The 7161-nt window shown below is 35.0% G+C and overlaps 1 protein-coding gene across 1 annotated transcript in view; it reads right to left on the bottom strand.

The window, feature by feature from the left end:
• Positions 1-5: 5 nt before the first annotated feature.
• DNAAF4 (dynein axonemal assembly factor 4) overlaps positions 6-7161 on the bottom strand; it is a 66582-nt gene continuing 59426 nt past the window's right edge. Inside the window, exon 10 of the mRNA XM_041738943.1 lies at positions 6-917. The gene's annotated coding sequence lies outside the window, so the exon portion shown is untranslated. The remainder of the gene's footprint in view (positions 918-7161) is intronic.

The raw sequence follows: 7161 nt of genomic DNA, 5'->3' as shown, positions 1-7161 counted from the left end.
TTGAACTGGTAAATGAATGATAGTGACTTCTTAAATAAAAATGTGTTCAAAATAGAAAAAAGTAGACACATTTTAGTGCATTTTGGTTTTATTTAGTACATGTTCTCCAAAAGTTTCAAAAGGCTTTCAGGATCTCAATTGTCCACTGAGTATATTCATTAAGACAAAGGAATATAGGAGCACTAAGAAAAAAATTGAATTAAGCAAGACCATCTAGTAATTTCCCACTTTTCTATTATTTCAGCTAAAGGCTTAGAACCTGGGGAAAATGTTAGTTTCCACTGCTAGTCTAGTAGAAGAGAAGTCTTGTTATTCATTCATTCATTTTAGCAAATATTTATAGAATCCCTGTTTATGACAGGCATCATACAATACAAATAGAACACAGAAATAAAAGACAGTATCTTTTATTAGTTTCAATGAACTGTATTTTAGGGGACTGAGATTAGCAAATTAGTAAATGTGATAATTTATGTAAAATATGCAAGAGGTCTTTCAGACACAAAGACAGATTACTCAAACTGAGACAAAGGACATCAGGAGAGGCATCTTGGAGAAGGTAAAACCAAAGGAAAGTTCAGTTCAGTAAGAAGAAGCAATACATAATAAGAGTACAAAGATGCAAGAGATGTGGTACATTTCTTATAAATGCAAATAATTTGATATATCATTAACACAGTGTGAGCAGTGGTGGATATGAACTATACTATTCTTCAAATTCTGTAATTCCTCTGTATACAGAGATTTATTTATTTCAACTGCCATCTGTTGAAACCACACTTTAGTTTGAGTATCTTTACTTGAAAAAAATCACTGTTGGAAAAAAAAAATCACTGTTGGTTTCAGGTTCCAGATACTAATATCGAATTAGAAAAATAATCTTGTGAGTTGCTAGGGCATCAGAAAAGTTGGATCTTCTGTTAACAAAAAAAAAAATGGTTTGATGTGAGGAAATAGCTCAAACTCTGCCTCATTAAATTTTTCCAAATACCTCAAATTTTCTATTTGATAACACAAGCAAAAACAAAAATTAGTTTTGTTCACTTCCTCTAAAACATCAAAAATCCTGGAACTGTACAAGATATCCAGATGAATAATGCAAATTTAAAAATTTGAGTTTAGTACCTTTTTCTCCACAAAATCTGTTATATAACCTGTTTTTCCCCTTTGTTGAAGGTTCTCAATTCGTGGCAAGGCAGGTCAACTTTTCAATATTTAGAATCCAGATGATAACCTAAAGTTTCTTACTATGGCAGGTGGTGAGGCCTTTGTTTTGTTGTTGCAAAAATTCTCAGATAGGCTATGTCTCAGAATTAAGCTCATTATCTGGGCCATTATGTAATCATTCAGGGCCTGTTAAAGTCCAGGGATATTCTAGGCACTAAGGGCCTACCCCGATGGAACTTAGATTCTAGTATACTCTAGTAGGAAAATAAAAGACCCAAAACCATATGTATATATGTGTTTAAGTATATATACATGTTTACATACTGTAAATATGTTTACACATGTTATACATGTTTTATATACATATAGGCATATATTTACATTTATACATATGTATAAGTATGCATGTGTAAATTATGTATACATAATTACATATGAATATATATGCCTGCATATACATATAAAACATGCCAAGTGATAAATATGGAGAAAAATGAAATAGGGTTGGGGGAAAGGGAGTGCTTGGGCAAAGCATTATTTTTGGTAGATTGGTCAGGAAAGGTCTCCGATAAATTGATGCTTGACCACACTCATGAAGGAAGTGAAGGGAGTATCTGGGGAATGTAGAGCTGTTGTGAAACAATTGAATTTGTGGTCTGGTGTTCAAGGGAGAAGCCCAAATTGAATACGGTCAATTTGAACAACAACCACACAATGAAATTATCTGAAATGATGAAACCCAATAGGACTATAAAATATTCATGGAAAAGAGACCTAAGGACTAAACTCTAGGGAACTCCACCATTTAGAAGTCATGGGAATGCAATGGAATTGGCAAAGAAGTCAAACTCTCACTCTTCACAGATGACATGATACTCTATGTGGAAAACCCAAAAGATTCCACCCCCAAATTGCTAGAACTCATACAGGAATTCAGCAAAGTGGCAGGATATAAAATCATGCACAGAAATCAGTCGCATTCTTATACACTAACAATGAGACAGAAGAAAGAGAAATTAAGGAGTCTATCCCATTTACATCTGCACCAAAACCTGTAAGACACCTAGGAATAAACCTAACCAAAGAGGCAAAGGATCCTGTGCTCAGAAAACTATAGAATGCTCACAAAAGAAATTGAGGAAGACACAAAGAAATGGGAAAACATTCCATGCTCATGGATTGGAAGGATGAATATTATCAAAATATGCTGCCTAGAGCAACCTACATATTCAGTGCAATCCCTACCAAAGTGCCATCAACCTTTTTCACGGAGTTAGAACAAATATTCCTAAAATTTGTACGGAACCAGGAAAGACCCCGAATACCCAAAGGAATATTGAAAAAGAAAACCAAAGCTGGTGGCATCACAATTCTGGACTTCAAGCTCTAATACAAAGCTGTCATCGTAAGCATGATACTGGCACAAAAACAGATATATAGATCAATGGAATACAATAGAGAACCCAGAAATGGACCCTCAACTCTATGGTCAGCTAATGTTCAACAAAGCAGTAAGGAATTTCCAATGGAAAAAAGTCTCTTCAACAAATGGTGTTGGGAAAATTGGACAGCCACATGCAGAAGAATAAAACGGGACCATTTTCTTATACCATACACAAAAATAGACTCAAGATGGATGAAAGACCTAACTCTGAGACAGGAATCCATCAAAATCTTGGAGAACACAGGCAGAAACCTGTCACCTCAGCCACAGCAATCTTGCTAGACACATCTCCAAAGGCAAGGGAAACAAAAGCAAAAATGGACCAGTGGAACTTTATCAAGACAAAAAGGGTTTGCACAGCACAGGAAAGTCAATAGAACCAAAACACAACAGACAGAATGAGAGAAGATATTTGCAAATGTCTTATCAGGTAAAGGGCAAATATCCAAAATTCAGAAAGAATCTATCAAACTCTACACCCAAAGAACAAATAATCCCGTCAATAAATGGGCAGAAGAGGACACTTAGCTGGCTCACGGGTTGAATGTTCGCCTTCACCCCAGGGCGTGATCCTGGAGTCCCGGGATTGAGTTCCACATCAGGCTCCCTGCATGGAGCCTGCTTCTCTCTCTGCCTGTGTCTGCCTCTCTCTGTGTCTCTCATGAATAAATAAATAAAAGCTTTTTTAAAAAAAGAAAAAAAAAAGAAAGAAATGGGCAGAAGACATGAACAGACATTTCTCCCAAGAAGACATATAAATGGCCAACACATGAAAAAATGCTCAACATAACAGTATGGAGGCTCCTCAAGAAGTTGAAAATAGAGCTACCCTATGATTGACCCAGGTAAATACTAGGTATTTACCCCAAAGATACAAATGTATGATCTGAAGGGGCACTTGCACCCCAGTGTTTATAGCAGAATGTCCACAATAGCCAAACTGTGGAAAGAGCTGATATGTCCATGGACAGATGAATGGATAAAGATGTGATAGATAGATAGATAGATAGATAGATAGATAGATAGATAGATAGATAGATAGATAGATAGATAGATAGATACTGGAATATGACTCAGCCATCAAAAAAATGAAATCTTGCCATTTGCAATGATGTGGATGGAACTAGAGGGTATTATGCTAAGGAGAAATAAGTTAATCAGAGGAAGACAATTATCATATGATCTCACTCATGTGGAATTTATGAAACAAAATGGTATCATACAGGAATAGAGGGGAAAAAAAAAGATGAAATCAGAGAGAAAAGCCATGAGAGACTCTTAATCATAGGAAATAAACTGAGGGTTGTTGGAGGGGTGTGGATGGATGGATGGGGTAATTGGGTATGAGCATTAAATAGGGCACCTGTTGTGATGAGCACTGAGTGTTATACACAACTGAAAAAATACTGAACACTATATCTGAAACTAATGTTGTACTGTTGGCTAATTGAATTTATGTGCTATATGTTGGCTAATTGAAAAGAACACCATTCACTGAACAAAAAAAAGTGTGTTTAACAAATGGTATAGGGAAAACTGGACCACTTTCTTATACCATAAACAAAAATATACTCAAAATGGATTAATAATCTTAACATGAGACCTGAAACCATAAAAATCCTAGAAGAACATAGGCAGTAATTTCTCTGACATTAGTCATAGCAACATTTTTCTAGATACGTTTCCTAAAGCAAAGGAAACAAAAGCAAAAATAAGCTATCGGACTACATGAAAACAAAAACCTTTGTACAGCAAAGGAAACAAAAAAACAAAAAGATACGGAATGGGAGAAGATATTGCAAATGATACATCCAATAAGAGATAATGTCCAACATATATTAACAACTCAACGCCAAAACACCCCAAATAATCTGATTAAAAATAGGCAGAAGATATGAACAGACAGTACTCCAAAGAAAACATACAAATGGCCAACAGACCAGGAAAAGATGCTCCATATCATTTATCATCAGGGGAACACAAATCAAAACCATAATGAGATATCACCTTATACCTGTCAGAATGGTTAGTATCAAAGAGACAAGAAATAATAAGTGTTGGCAAGGATATGGATAAATAGGACCGCTCAGATACTGTTGGTGGAATTCAAACTGTTGTAGCCACTGTTGAAAAGTGTGGAGTTTACTCAAAAAATTAAAAATAGAATTACCATATGACCCAGTAATTCCACTATTGAGTATTTATGCAAAGAAATGAAAACACTAATTTGAAAGATTATATGCACCCCTATGTTTACTGCAGCATTATTTACATTAGAATGTGGAAGCAACACAAGTATCCATTGATAGATGAATGGATTAAAAAGATATGGTATACAATGGAATATTATTCAACCATAAAGAGAATGAGATTTTTGCCATTTGCAACATGGATGGATCTAGAGGGTATAATGCTAAGTGAAGTAAGTCAGTCACAGAATGAAAAATACCATATGATTTCACTCATATGTAGAATTTAAGAAACAAAACAAATGAACAAATAAAAAAGAGACAAAAAAAAAAAAAGACTCTTTAAATATAGAGAACAAACTGGTGGTTGCCAGAGGGGAGGTGGGTGGAGGTGATGGCTAAAATAGGTGAAATGGACTTAGAGTATCTTATTGTGATGAGTACTGAGTAATGTGTGAAATTATTGAATCGCTATATTGTACACCTGAAACTAATAACACTAGGTTAATTATACTGGAATTTTAAAAAGTAATAAAAAATAAAAATTAAAAATAATTTTAAAAGTTTAAAAAAATGGAGTCACTTGCCCCCACTGACAGCAAACCAAGATATAATTGCAGGTATTTGACCTTTAACCAGTAATCTGGAACTTCCTGATCAGCACTAGTGAGGTAAATTGCTTGATAGACCCTTTCCCCAGAGGAAGGTGACCTCGCCAGAAAAAAGTCCTTTTTTTTCTTATTACCTTGTTTGTCTTGCCCTGTCTCTACCTATAAAAGTCTTCCATTTTGTATAGCTTTCCAGAGCTTTTCTACGTGCTAGGTGGGATGCTGCCTGATTTATGAATTGTTGAATAAAGCCAATTAAAGTTTTTAAATTTACTCAGTTGAATTCTGTTTTTTGTTTTTTTGTTTTTGTTTTTGTCTTTAACATGTAGAATAGGAACAAGGAGAGTTAGTTTGAATGGAATGTTTCATGGCATCATGTATCCAGTTATACACAGGAGGCTTCCTCTTTCCTATAAAGTTTAGGCTAATTACCTTTGTTTATAAACCTTTAAGACATACCTCCCTGGAGCTAACTCTTGTGTACCATCACTAAAACCAGGTTTATTCTTCAGATCATGACAAGATTACCAGGATCTTCTCTTTTCCAATGTCCACAGTTTTTAAAATGTAATTTCCCTTTATAAAATGTTTAAAGGCATGTGACCCTAGGACCATCTCAAGATAGTCTGCAAGGAACTACTTTTGATTGTATTTACACTTCATTTTATCCATTTTATGAGCTAAATAAACATGTTTTCATTTAGTAAACAAACTAAACAGTATAGTAATAGAAATAGTAAACTCACAATTATGAGCAATGATAGTAAAAAGCAATCAACTTATTTGGTCAAATATATTAATGTTATTTTTCACAAGGTGAACTATATTTCTAGTAGTCTTTTTAGTTTACAGATAAAAGAAAGGAAAAAGACCTAAACAAACTGGTAAAATATTCCTTTCAGAAGATAAACTTCATTTTATTTGAAGCTGAGAGTTCATGCTGTATTTCTAGTAACGATGAGTCAAAAAATGGAAGTGAAGTGTCAAATATGCTGATAATTGTGTAAAGGTAGGAAAGTTTGCCAAAAGTGTGTGTATGTGTGTGTATTTATTTATTCATTTATTACCTAATGTGCTTTAAATCTTTTCTATAAGAATTGATTTTCAAACTCTATCTGGAATAAAATTTTTTTTAGAAAAATTACAAATTCATTTATTTGTGTGTTTTAGAAAAATTACAAACTCATTTATTTGTGTGTTTTAGCATATTCCAAAGCTTTAGCAGCTTGGTCATGGTGCTTTGAAGAATGATGAAGTAGACCAAAGAGTGGTGGGCATCAAAGCAAAGTTTATTGAGCAATAGTACAAAGCTCCGGAAGATGTAGGACCCAAGAGTGTTGTTGATTTGGTGGTTAAATTTAGGGGGTTTTATGGACTGTTTGGTGTGGGTTGTTTTAATCTGATTAATCCTCCATGCCCCTGCCCCTAATAAGGTTTTTGTCCACAAGCCCATCTACCTATCAGGTAGTTGTTCATGTGGGAAGGGGGTAGGGTTCCTTCCAGGGTGATGTTTTGGATCCAGAGGGCTGTCGTTCCCACTGCCTTAGGCATGCTGGCCAGTTGCATGGCCACCAGATCAAGCCCTTTGTTTAAATATCCCCTGGCAGCCCACCCAGGCCTGAGTTAGGACACCCAAAGGCCATTCCCTTCCTTTCTGTCACAAAAAAGTTATAAGTCCTTCCAGTAGGAAGACTTAAAGTTGGGGCACTAAGTAAAGCCTAGAATAACAGGATGGGGTCTTTTTCCTTTTACT

Source organism: Vulpes lagopus, chromosome 2, assembly GCF_018345385.1.
Source record: "Vulpes lagopus strain Blue_001 chromosome 2, ASM1834538v1, whole genome shotgun sequence".
NCBI lineage: Eukaryota > Metazoa > Chordata > Mammalia > Carnivora > Canidae > Vulpes > Vulpes lagopus.
The sequence above is the reverse complement of the archived record's forward strand: the minus strand, read 5'-3'. Positions and strand labels throughout refer to the sequence as shown.